The sequence below is a fragment of the Phalacrocorax carbo genome, chromosome 1, assembly GCF_963921805.1.
Source record: "Phalacrocorax carbo chromosome 1, bPhaCar2.1, whole genome shotgun sequence".
NCBI classification, from domain to species: Eukaryota; Metazoa; Chordata; class Aves; order Suliformes; family Phalacrocoracidae; genus Phalacrocorax; species Phalacrocorax carbo.
In genome coordinates, this window is record NC_087513.1 from 48,272,737 (window position 1) to 48,286,952 (window position 14,216).

At 36.6% G+C, this 14,216-nt stretch overlaps 1 long non-coding RNA gene across 1 annotated transcript; it reads left to right on the plus strand.

Annotated features, from left to right (window-relative positions):
* The first annotated feature begins 204 nt into the window (after positions 1–204).
* LOC135314551 (uncharacterized) lies at positions 205–11,934 on the plus strand. Its single transcript, XR_010374084.1, has 3 exons — positions 205–328; positions 1,708–1,872; positions 11,725–11,934. It is a non-coding gene; the product is annotated as an uncharacterized LOC135314551 (long non-coding RNA).
* Positions 11,935–14,216: the final 2,282 nt, after the last annotated feature.

The window sequence follows — 14,216 nt, forward strand, 5'->3', positions numbered from 1 at the left end:
CCTTGTTTTCACAATGAGAGAATGACAGCCGTGTAACCTGCCCTAAGTTTTGGTACAGTATTTCTCAACTTATGTTACTCAAATTAGTAATCAAATAAACTTAAAAAAAAAAAAATGTTTCTACTTACACTTTGGTTGCTCTTTTCTTCTTCTTGAATAATTACAAATGGAAATAATAGTATCCAAATAGAAGCACTCCTTTAATGACAGGAATTTTCACATATATTTTCAGGTCACGTGTAAACGGATCACACAGAAAGATAAGCAAAATCAGATGATGAAGCAAACTGTGCGGGATCTGGAGAAAGAGGACTTGAAAGAAGAGGAGGTCCTGGGGTTAATTCTCCTCTTTCATAACTCTCGCATGTAGACTGTTCTGCTGTTAAACCACAGTGTTTGCTTGGATTTTTTAAGCTCTAATGAGTTATACACATGAAAACACATTATTCCCAGAGAAGCTCGTGTGGGTTTATAACAATCTGACTATACAAATACTTGTAAGTTAGAGTCAGCAATTAATTCATTTATCTTTGAAATAAAATCTTGCTCGAAGAGTAAATTTGGCAAAAGATTAAGAAAAAGTTTGTATTTTTGATATATATGAAAGATAAGGTGGTGGAGGGATTATAATTTTGACAAGCCTAATCACAAATTCTATAGATCTGAGCTTCAGCCGGTGGGATCTTTGATGACAGCAATATATAAAAAGGAGAATATTTGTAAAACCTTTAATATTATTATACACAATTTCTGTGAATGTAGAGGAACATCTCATAAATGAATCATACTAATAGACTGGGAATCTGAGGAATACTTTCCAAAGAGTCCTGAAAGATAACTCCTGAAAATAAGTTGATTCATAATTTGTTACAGTTAGCCTGTTAATTATTAATGCTGCTAATACTACGTATTACAGAACAGTATGCAAAAAGTTAAACTCTTCAGAGCATCTTTGTGATCTCCATGTTTATTTGACCTTACTGGAGATTCACCTTTTATTCTGCATTTTTAGAGGTCAGCACTTCTGATTGTATACCAGAGCATCTTTATAGTAGGTCTATAAGATGTCAGGTTAGAATAAACACTAGACTTCTTTTGGATGATCAGAAGCAAACACTGAAGATGTGGCCTTTGGTTTTCTTCCTTATTGCACTTGTATATGACCAAAATAAAAACTCTCAGCTTTTAAGGTCAAATATGTTTAAAAGTTAGTGTGAAATACTGTATTCCATGAAAATTTTTGGTTGAATCTTTTCCAGTAGCCTGATCCTTGATATGCTAGTAAACTAAATGAAGCCCAAATTATCCTTTTATGCTGAGCAAAACTGAATTCCATATACATACTGTGTATGTAACTTGCATTGAAGAATTTAATACTAATACAAAAAATGAAGTTGTATGATAGAACATCTAACGTGTTCTATTTGTGATGAATATCTGCTTTCTCTCTATTGGTGTCATTAACCATGGGTCAAAGGTTAGCTCTATATACACTTATAAGCCTTCAAATAATTTGGCCACATCCATGTTTTATTTTTTTATTTCATTTCCTCGTATTCCATAATTCTTTTAGGTTAAGTTTAGAAAAGGGTATGTATTCTTGTCTACTTATAGACAATATCTCTGATGTAGTATCTTACTGCCTGCTAGTATTGCTTTAAATAATATGACAAACAGTAGTTATGTCATTTGTCCTTTCCTTTTCAGGACAAGAAACACAGTCAAGAAGCTTGCTATGGAAGCACTACTCTTCATTTTTAATGTCAATAACATGGTACTGAAAAAAATATAGGAAATAATTGTGATTGTATAAGCAAGTCTTGTCTTCAGATCAGCTCCCAACTCCTAGTGGAATTTACCCCAGGATTCCAGGTCAGCTGACTAGATATTCCCTTATTTGAATAGAATGAGAACCTATCTTGCCCTATGAAAATTGCCTCATGCTATAGAAAAGACTATAGAAAAAGAATGATGAACTGCTGAATGTTGCTGAAGTTTGGGGTTTTTTTCACAGAAAGCTGGGATGGGGGATGGTTGGTAGATCTGATCTGTGTTGAACCTGTGAAGCAATGTGCTGGTGAGATGTGTCTAAGCAACGAAATCTTCTAGTCTAAGTGTATCAGACAGGTGTCATTTGAGAAGTGATCAAAGCCTGCAGTCCACCTGAATGAGGCTAAATTAGGCAGCTATTGCCAGTGACTCTGAGATTTCGTGCCAACAGTTGTCTAAACTTCTCTTTAAAAATGTCTTTTTCCTCAATCTTCTGTACAAAGAAAGAACATACATCTACATGTGCAGCTGCCACGTTTGTAACCTATCCAGTCATGCCATGAGGTATCGAAGAGTTGGACATGTTCAGGCACAAGTCCTTTCGTGCATCCAAAGGCATGCTGCAGTCTGAGCGTGCATGTGCATTTTGCTGTCTTTATGGACCTGTCTGATTTGTGAGAATGGGTCTACACTGTTAATCAAAGTATATTAAAATGGCAACGGGAGCCTTTCAGAATTATTTCCTTTGCCAACAGTGTTATTTCTTTACTGCAGGTTGGTCCAGGTTTAGACCAATGCTTTTAATTTCTTCACTGACTTTATCAGCTCAGCACATTTTCTTTCTTGCTGGTAGTGATGTAGGTGTATATCACAGAGAACAGGAGCTATGCACGTCCTCTAAAGGCAGATTGTAAAATATTCTGTTTGGAACCCAAGTCACTGACATTCTTACTGGACAACTACCATCATAACACAAGTGGTAGATGACACACTCGGGGAAATCAATGAATAAAAAGAAGTCCTTTCAATTGTAACAAATATTTCCATTGTACAAGACAGAGTTGTATACACACTGTGTAAGAATGACTCCCCTGCTTCAGGAAATTTATGTTTAAAAGGGGAGTTAATTATGTCAAGGGACATGGGAAAATTATTTGTGATATTCCTAAGATTTGCATTTGGAGTGATTTGACAGTAATATGGGTAATAAATATTCTTAAGTAAAGCATTGTTGAAAAAGCTAATTTATACAGCTTTATTGTGTTTTGTTCAAATGAACTTTTGATGATTCAATTAAGTTTTGGGTATGTCAACACATGAGTCTCACTGGGATAGGGCAAATCTGGCAGGATTTTTGGTGGATGTGCAGCAAGTTTAGAATAGATGCATTGTTGGAAGCAGTGTGGCCACCAATCTTGTAATGACCTGGTAACTGACCTTGTGAATAACCTTGTAAATGACCTTTTAAATGTGATCTTCTTAGGAGATTTGCTAATCCTCTTAGCAGTGAAGCAGCCAAGAACATACAGTAAGGAGAGCCAGGGCCAGAATCTTTCAATTTACTGGAAATTACTTTCATAAAGTAGGCAAATTCTGTCAAAGCAGAATCCAGATTCTCAGTCAGGCGGGTTTTTCTATCTTTATGAGAAATACCATGTGAAAATATTATTTACCTTCACTGAAAGATAACATTTAGTCATAAACCTAAATTCTAGAGGTGCTTTAACTGAAGCACAGTTTAAAGGCACACATGCTAGGCTCTCAGTTCTATTCAATAAAACACGATTGCAGTATTTCACATATCTTGGTAACGTCAAGCCCATCCTCTGCTTGCAGATGAAGATACATGTCTTTGTAGCAGGTTAGGTAGTTTGTTTTACATTCTGCTTCTAAAGGCTGTTAGATATGAAGAAACTCAAAAGTGGAAAGTTAGAGTCTCCATATTACGCTGATTTGGGCTGTTGACAAGATTTACTTTGCAATCAATTTTAAGTATGCTATGAAAATATATATGCATTAAAATACAGTGATGCATTTTCCTGAAAATCTAAAAAAACCCCAAACCTCAGTTGTGTAACTGGTAAAAGTTAAGAAATATTTGGAAAAAATTTCTGTTTCAGCAACTAGGGTTAAATGGATCAACAAGTTCCTATTTGTGAATATAGGTAGCAGACTGATGCATCACTTCTTTTTTTGTTCTGTTCTGTACTTACGCTGTTTTGATTTTAGTAGTCACATGAAATCATGGCTTGGTTTCTTCTGAGGTAAGCCCATGATATCCTGCAATACTTTCAAAGTAATGAGTCAGAGAGAAAGATAGTGGCATTTACCAGTATTTAATTATCCCTCTCTTCATTCTCTGAAAATCAGTGTTATTATTTTGTTTATTTACAAGCACTTAAATGTAAGCCTTTATTATGCAAGCCTGATACCTCTTTTATGTGAAAATATAGCAAGGTACTAAAGTACTTCAATTGATCACCACTTAAAAAAAAAATCAAAGAAAGACCAAAAACTTTTTAGTTTTTTACATTTAAAAATATATTTATTATTTGGTCCAAAGTTTTAATTACTATTACAGCCTAACAGAATTACAAGAATGCCCCAGAAAAATAGCTGAATGAAATAAAAAATAGCTAAAATATTAACATTAAGAATGATTTCTTAATTCCCGTTGCAAAAAAACCAAAACAATATTTTCCACAGTAGAGGATTTTGTACCAAAAAAATGAAATAAAGATTACAGTAAAACTAATTCCCATTACAGCCTTGAAAACTGAAAAATATTGGGCAGTTATCTGTGCATAACTAAGTCCCAGAAAGACCTTCCATCTTTGATGAGACCATGGAAAAAGAAGAATAATGAATGTGTTTTTGCTTTCTGATTTCTAATGTACTGTACTGCACAATCTGAGCTTATGCACTTTCAGCACTGAGATCAGCTTTCATTAGCAAGCTATAAGCAGTAGCAAAACAACTGAAAGGCAGAAAGCAGCCATGATGCAGTACCAAAAATCAACCTTTAGTTTAATAGCGCATCTGGAATATATTAACTTTACTGAGTCTTACTTATTAATGATATGGAGTTCAACGAATCACTATTAAGGGTGTACAACTTAAATTTTTATATTAATATTGTTTTAAACGAGACTGAAGTTAGTGTTTAATGCTACAAGCTTTTAAATTGCTACACTTAGGCAAAACCTGCTTTAGGTTATGGAGAATTAAACTTTGTTCTCTGTTTGCTGATCAGATTAATTGTTGTTCTGGCGTGTGAAACAGTACTCTCTGTTGGCAGAGCTCTGTGAATTGAACATTCATAAAATGTCATAGAAATAATAACTTCTTTGTAAGACTTTGGGTTTTTTTTGTATTTGTTCAAATTTATTTGGATTTTTTTTAGACTTTTTCCTTTTTTTTAGAAGTAAAGTAACTATTTCTAAGAGGTGAGTATAGCTTTACTTGCCTTTGTGTTTCATCCCTTAAAGCTGTGTGAGTGAGGAGTGAATGGTCCCTGCCCTGTTCTTAGTATTCCCAATTCTCAAACTATATTCCAGAAGTATTTTTATCAGGCCAGCTGGCACTGCTTTTTTTTTTTTTTTGGCATGGCCTTCCTTTTTTTTTTTTTTTTTGTCTTTTTTTCTTTAGGCTATATATATTTGGACTAATTTTGGGGACAAAATTACCTGGTGCTTACCATCAAACTGCCTGATGACTGATGACAGACACTGAAAGCAGAGTGTATCATACATAGTGCATATAGATGATATTTGTAAGAGAGAACCTGGCTTATACTGCATGTTTACAGGAAACACACATTACGTGACAGGGTTTATTTTGATTCAGTTCCCAACAGATGTGAAATTCCAAGTATTGTAGTTAAGGCTGTCTTCTTGTTTGATAGATATTTATCTTCTGAGTCACTATGGAGAGGTATATCTACCCTCCGAGTAGAAATTCAGAAATGATAGAACATTAGTTTAATTTTTCAAGAGGTTTTGCTATATGAAAAATAACCTTTTATTTGCCTGTTTTCATCCTATTTCAACTTTTGGACAGAGCAACCTTTTCTTTTAACTAACTCTAATTTCATTACATTTTTTGTAATTGGATCCAAATCTTACTTGAGCAAAACCACCACTTTATTTTCAGATGTTGCTTTTCCTAGAGATTCTGCATGTGCTAGTCTTGAATTAGTTCTGCCTCTGTCTTAAATGTTCTGGTCTGATTTTTCTTCCAGAAGTACTTTTCAAAATTATTTAACTTATTTATTATAATGTATTTGGTTGTTGGGTACTGAAGTAATTAAGTATATCAAACACCAAAAGTCATCCAGCTGGATTTCTACTCTTGTTCTCTGTATTCTGTACAGTTTTAAAACTTTTGCATCAAGTCTAAAGCCTATTGATTATTGTTGACTCGAGCTAATATTTTCCACTTAAAATAGACAGTGAATTTGGTAGACTTTTGAGATAAGGTGAACTTCCTGCACAACCCATTAAATCAAACAATGTACTGAATGTTGATGTTAAATGGAATCAGAACATAGTATTTGCATTTATAATAAAGCATTTCCTAATGTTCTGCTAACAGAATCTGCACTGACTGAAATATTGATCAGAAGATTTAACTGAAAAGCAACCTTGAAATTAATACTGGTAGCAGTAACTATGCATTTCATCTGCTTAGTTTTTGTGGAATGTACATGTGTCACGTCTGTCATACTGATCTAAAAAGTGCAGACAGAGTTTAGGCAACTTTCTCAATGCCATCCACTGTATAGCTAGTCTTGCTAGCAAACTAAATTGCCTGGTTTTTCCTGGCATTGTTCTGTCATGCTTTTAACTACGACAAGTATTCTATAACAGGTAATTATTTTTCTTAGGGAAATTAACTACATTCTTTGTGAAATATTAATTAATGAAGAGAGATCAGAAGGCATAATTTTCCCATATCAGATGATAGCGTCCAAAACAAAAAGTTGAAATGGTTGATGGGTTCAGTGTTCCACATTAATCTGGTGTGAATCATACAAACGCAGCTCCCCAGTCAAGTACCAAACAATGTTAAATATTGCTTAAACACTAGTTTGAGACACTAACTTTGAGGTCACGTTCCAAGGATTGTGTCTGTCTACAAGGTGTAAAGAGGAGCAAATCTTTAATTTCCCCCAGTCTCAGCTGGGTGCACAGCCAGGCTCTTTTGATGACTTGCTCTGCTCTAGTGCCACGGCCAACGTGGACATCCTCATTCCAGCTGTTCTCTAACCTGTCATGGCCTTTTTTCTTTTCACAAACAAACTTAAATTTCAGCCCTGCAGGAATTAAAACATCAGGAGCTGCAAACAGAGGGAACAGAAGGCATAGGAAAAAAATGTCTACCTTTCTTGCCAGCATTGTTCTACGTCTCCTGCAAGAAAATATTAGTTGAATCATAGTGAGTTGGTTGGTTAGTACATTCATTTACCACAAATCAGACCAATATTTGCTTCCAAGGAATGCTTCAGTATTTCATATTAAGCAATTGTTGGAGCTGGGATTAGAAATCACATTTGACTCATACCTCTTAATGAGGAATCCATTAATACAGTGCATTAATACCAAGTTGTGTTAACACTGAAAGGGTAAATTAGTTTCAAAGAATGTACAAGGAAAAAGATATTACAAGTACTACCTGATTTCTCCAAACTTTATATTCTAAGGGACTCAGAACTTTAACTGATTCTTAAAAGGGTCACTGGGGAGTGTGTATTTTAGCGAACAATTAATTAGGCCTGCAATAAACACAAAACCAGGAATCTGTAAATAGTTCTAACAAGAGCTACTTCTTGTAGGCTCAATTTAAGAAGGTATGTAGGAACCCTCATTAACTAAGCATGTAAACAGTTATATTAACCTCAGGATGTTTACAAATATGCTCAATACAGGGAACATACTGAGCTTGGGACATCCAAGAAATACGATACAAAATTGCAGGCAAGCTGATAATTATAATGTCAAGTTCTTGTTTCTAAGATTCCAATTTGCTTTCTATGTTTTTACTGACATTTTAAAGTGAAACTCTCCGAAATTCCAAAAAATTTACTGGAACTGTAGAAGGAAGTTTCAGATTACTTTTGCTTCAGTATGATAACTTGAATTAAATTATTTTTTGTTTGTCAAAAGGTTTTTGACTGTCTCAAATAATGTCTAGTACTCTGCAAACATAAACTGTAGTTTGCCCACCAAAAGAACATCAATTCCAACTGCATCACTACTTCAGTGCTATCTTTTATTTTCTCTGAACCCAGTTGGTCATCCCTATGAATTTAATGTTTAAAATCACCAAAAAACCAGACGTCCAGATATATTTTCACATATTTGATTATGCCTTTTTGCATATCTTAGGTATATCTATTTTAGGATAAGTATGGTATTTAAAAAAAAAGATCAAATATCTGGATGTAACTCTCTATTCAGCATGACTTCTCAAATGAACAGGAGTTTTCAGGACCATGTTTGAAATCATTAAGGCTATATGGGTTACACAGAGTTACAGAAAAATATAAGACTTCTGAGACAGTAACTAGTGTAGTCCTTTTTCCAAAGGCAGAACCAATAATATATAAATTGTTGACAGCAGTTTTTACTATCTGTGCACAGTATTTGGCTTATACAACCTTCCTTGGTTATCCATTGTGGTGTTTAATTGCCTTTGCAGACAGGTCAATCATGATGCAGAGAAGGTAGAGTTACTGAATGCCTTCTTTGCTTCAGTCTTCACTGCTAAGGCTGGCCCTCAGGCATCTCAGCACCCAGAGGTGAGACAGAAAATCTGGAGAAAGGAGGACTTCCCCTTAGTTGAGAAGGATTGGCTCAGAGATCACTGATCCTTGCAAATCCATGGGCCCCAATGGGATGCACCCACGAGTGCTGATGGAGCTGGAGGATATTCTTGCCAAGCCACTCTCTATCATCTTTGAAAGGTCATGGAGGACAGGAGAGGTGCCCGAGGACTGAAGAAAAGCAAATGTCACTCCAATCTTCAAAAAGGGCAAGAAGGAGGACCCAGGAAACTATAGGCCAGTCACCCTCACCTCCATCCCTGGAAAGGTGATAGAACAGTTCATCCTGGAGGTCATCTCCAGGCATGTAGAGGAAAAAAGGCTGTCAGAAATAGTCAACATGGATTTACGAAGGGAAGATCATGCTTGACCAACCTGATAGCCTTCTATGATGGCGTGACTGTCTGGGTAGATGAAGGGAGAGCAGTGGATGTTGATTATCTTACCTTCAGTAAGGTGTTCGACACTGTCTCCCATAATATCCTCACAGGCAAGCTAAGGAAGTGTGGGTTAGATGAGAGGATAGTGAGGTGCATTGAGAACTGGCTGAACAACAGAGCTCAGAGGGGTATGCTCAACGGGGCAGAGTCTTGCTGGAGGCCCATAACTAGTGGTGTTCCCCAGGGGTCTGTGCTGGGTCCAGTCCTGTTCCATATATTCATCAGTGACCTGGATGAAGGGAAAGAGTGTACCCTCAGCAAGCTTGCTGATGATACAAGACTGGGAGGAGTGGCTGATACACCAGAGAGCTGTGTGGCCATTCATCGAGACCTGGACAGGCTGGAGAGCTGGGTAAAGGGGAACCTCATGAAATTCCTCAAGAGCAAGTGTAGGGTCCTGTACCTGGGGAGGAACAACCCTATGCACCAGTACATGTTGGGGGTTGACCTGCTGGAAAACTGCTCTGTTGAGAAGGACTTTGGAGTGCTGGTGGACAGCAGGCTGACCCTTGAGCCAGCACAGTGCCCTTGTGGCCAAGAAGGCCAACGGTATCCTGGGGTGCATCAAAAGGAGAGTGGCCAGCAGGTCAAGGGAGGTTATCCTCCCTCTCTACTCCACCCTAGTGAGGCTACATCTGGAGTACTGTGTCCAGTTCTGGGCCCCCCAGTTTAAGAAAGACAGGGAACTGCTTGAGCAAGTCCAGTGGAGAGCTATGAAGATGATCAGGGGACTGGAGCACCTCCCTTATGAGAAAAGGCTGGGAGACCTGGCTTTGTTCATCCTGGAGAAGGCTGAGGGGGGATCTTATCAATACTTACAAGTATTTAAAGGGTAGGTGTCAAGAGGATGGTACTGGACTCTTTTCAGTGGTGCCCAAAAATAGGACAAGATACAATGTTCACAGGATGGAACACAGGAAGTTCCACCTGAATATGAGGAAAAAATTCTTTCCTGTGCGGGTGACAGATCAGTGGAACAGGCTGCTAAGAGATGTTGTGGAGTCTCCTTCTCTGGAGACATTCAAAACCTGTCTGGACACAGTCCTGTGCCCCCTGCTCTACGTGTCCCTGCTCAAGCAGGAGGGTTGGACAAGATGATCTCCAGAGGTGCCTTCCAACCCCTACCATTCTGTGATTCTGTTATTCTGTGATAGGAAAAGCTGCCTGTCACTCTTGCAGCAGTTGAGCTTATTGCTCCACTTTAGGGTAGTTTGGAGTGGACACAGAGAGCAGTTGAGTTTCCCCCAGTTCCTTGGTCTCTGAAGGAAAGGAAGAAGATGCCTCCAGGTGTGAAGTGGATGGCTATTATGGGTGCACCTGCAGGAGGCTGGAGGTGAGGACCTGAGCCCCAGGCTTCCTGGCTGTGCCCAGGCAGCTGAGCACTGAGCCCGGTGTGGTTTAAAATGACAGCCAGTGCTGTCTGTGCAGGTGCATCTTGGCTCCTCTGGGGATATAGCCACAACTACAGCACAAGTCACCTATGCCAGCGGCTGCCACCATGGCTGCATAATGATACCTCATATTTATAATTTCCTTTACCAAGAAAATGTGGGGACTTCAGTACTCCCAGTATGTTGAGTCTAAGTTCTTAGAGGACACTGTATTGTGCTTGCTTGTAACAGCCTTACAGAGAGGAGTAGATTGACAACAGAGCTGAGACTCTTTTGTGTTACATTTTAATTATGCTGTAATTTGTGATTTCTTTTTTAGTGAATGAAAGAAAAATTTTGCTTCTCCAAGTTCTGAATTAAAAATGGGTTTCAAATTTCTGGTCTTAAAAATTCTACTTTACTAAATACATCTACAAAATTCTTATTTTGGGGTGCTGGGATTCTATGTATTTCACCTTCTTTCTACCTGGTGCTCCAACTTGTAAATGTTGACGACTGGATGTGTTGGGAAAAGAAGTAATCAAATGAAATAGGGATTTCACAAGAATTGTATCTGAAGGTCTTGTTCAAACAATCCTATACTAGAAATTAATAATACTTTTTAAAAGCTGTGACATACATTTTTCTGAAAAGTATATTTAATCTAATTTAAAATGTTAGAACTGTGTGTTGCCTGGACTCCATTCTCTTGCACACATAAATATATATGACGTTTATGAGTAGAGCTAGACTAAGACATAATCACTTTAGTTAGCAAAATGACACAAAAGGAATCATAGATACCAACACAGATGAGGGGAAGAGAAAGACTTTAAATCATCTTTTCACATTCAAGTGCTGGCTTACTGTATATTATGAGAACAAAATAAAAGAAGATGGGATGAAAATATGGAGGAAGTAGTGTGAGGGTAATTCTTTTCAGTATTTTGACTAATTATTACCAAAACCAAATAATTTAAAAATAATTCAAAAAACCAAACCCACTTTGCTTATTATTGGTTAATTTTGTAAGAAAGGACTTTAATTATTATCCTTGACATTGCTGAATTCTCTTTTGCACTTATTGGTCTTTATTAAGTTTTGTGGCAAAACATGACATTTCCTTTATAATAATAAATGTTTCAGAGTGAAGAAACATTATGGTTCTTTTTTGTTTGCTTGTTTGTTTACAGGAGAAGAAAATTTAATTAAGATTTTCTCAAAAATAAGCACTTAAAGATTATTGAACGCCAAAGGCAATATGATTATAGGAAACAAAGAATTTTTAAGCTGAATGATTCCTCTTTGTTTTTTCATTTAGGTGTTACTGTGGGAGATTATACAGAAGAATAGATGGATGAAGTCACCTAGCCAATGATGAGTCAAAGGTAGATTGCAAAGCCCTGTTTCCGTGCCAATGAATGTTTTATCTTTTCTCTTTAAAAATATTCCATTTTTAATGACCATTACCTAAGCATTACAATTTGAGCCTCTTCTTACAAAACCTTAATTAAATTTAATTAATATTGAATTAAATAGTGAACAATTTACTATTTTTTATTAACCTGTAGTTAGTTGTTATACTGGTTTATAATTTGGTTATTGGGTATTTGGTTATTGTTCTGGCTGTAAATGAAACTAAAGCTCTGTTTCACTCAGAAAAAAAAATTTATGATGATACTGGTAGTAAGTAGTAGTGCTATTATTTCAAACATACGGATATTTTTCATTCAGAAAGCTGTCTAGAAGCTGTGTTAGAATAGTCCCATGACTGTCAGTGTGAGATGACAGATATTTTTAGAGAATGGAGAATAAAGTCATTGCAGAAATTGAAGAATGTCTAATGGTTTCTCCTTTAAAAAACAAATTTCTTCATATGGGACAACATGTGGAACGTAGTCAGAGTATATGAGAACTTAAATGAAAGTATAGCTTTCATGTGGAAATTAATCCAAATCATTTAGATGTTATGACTTATATTTTGAAAATACATACAGACATGCCACAGCTACATTGCTTATGCACAAAGCAGGTTACATAGACAAGTGTATGTATGTGAATATATTTGTTAAGTGTAATAGCATGGCAACAGGCAAATGAAAAATGCCTAAATGAAATACAGGTTTCATTATTTGCAGAACTTAATTAAAATCATGGCAAGATTTTTTTCTTTGATGTTCTATACCTTGTTGTTTTCAAAAATGGATACTTTTGATAAACTTCCTAGAATTGTGTGTAGCATCTTTAAAAACGCAGCTAGTTTAGTCAGTACTTTGTTCTAAAAGTTAACATTGCCTTTGTTGTTTAAACACAAAGCATGACCCTATTGTCACTTCCAATTTCAATTTTAGCTGGTCTGAGAATTAAATGTTTTGAATTTAGGATTTTCATGTTTGACTCCTTTGAAGATTATCATCTTTACCTTATATTTTATCCACCTATATACACCTCTGTTCATTATCATTATTAGGGTGCAAAGGAATGCTCTTAAAATTTAGGAAATATCAGAAATAAACTTGCCTCTGCAATATTATGCCAGCCTCCTTGTGTACTTCTCAGTTTTTAGACATCTTTTTAACCCTTAATCCAAAGATGTGCTAACAATTAACTTTATAGATATTTCTTTACACTTTCCATAATCATTCACTCAGGCATAAAAAGATGGAGCTGAAACAGAAGGTGTAATAGAAGGTGTAATTGACTGAGTTAGAATTTATCTGGGATGTTCAAGTTAACTCACACACTTATTTCATACTTTAACCATGTAATTTAACTATTCCTCTAGAACATGGTTCCCTTTCTAAAGACCTTGAGGGTAAACAAGGGCTAATTCAAGAAAGAAAGCCTATATAATTCTCTTGGGCATATATAATTCTTTTGAGTAAAAGATTTTCTCCTAGTGAAGTGTAATCCAGTTATATATAAATACATATGTGTGCATATTTGTGTGCGTATGTGTTGGTGTACTGCAAAAATAGATACAGAAACATTTTTAAGAACAAAATGGGAAGTAGTTTGTATGAATCATGGCACACTAAGACCTAACTTAAACATTGTCAGTGGTTTTATTGGAAGCTGTAAGAGATGGCCAACAGATCATGGCTGGCCAATCGAAAGGAAAAACACAGCTTTATTTTTGACTGTCCTGGTTTTGGGTGGGATAGTGTTAATTTTCTTCCTAGTAGCTGATATAGTGCTGTGTTTTGGATTTAGTATAAGAATAATGTTGATAACACACCAATGTTTTAGTTGTTGCTAAGTGCTTATGCTAAATCAAGGACTTTTCAGCTTCTCATGCTTTACCGCCTGAGAAGCCTGGAGATGCACAAGAAGCTGGGAGGGGACACAGCCAGGACAGCTGGCCCCAGCTGGCCAAAAGGATATTCCATACCATCCGACATCATGCTCAGTATGTAAAGCTGGTGGAAGAAGTGGGGGATGTTCAGAGTGACGGCGTTTGCCTTCCCAAGTAACTGTTATATGTGATGGAGCCCTGCTTTCCTGGAGATGGGTGAACACCTGCCTGATGATGGTAAGTAGTGAATTAATTCCTTGTTTTGCAAAGCAAAACACATGGCTTTTGCTTTACTTATTAAACTGACTTTATCCCAACCCATGAGTGTTCTCACTTTTACACTTCCAAATCTTTCCCCCACCCCACAGGGGGGAGTGAGTGGGTGGCTGTGCCGTGCTTAGCTGCTGGCTGGGGTTAAACCACAACGTTGATGTCATATATCTTGAAACACTTAATGAGTTCACAAAGTTTCAGTTAACTCAGGCAGAGGAGACTAATGTGTTTGAATATGGTAGATT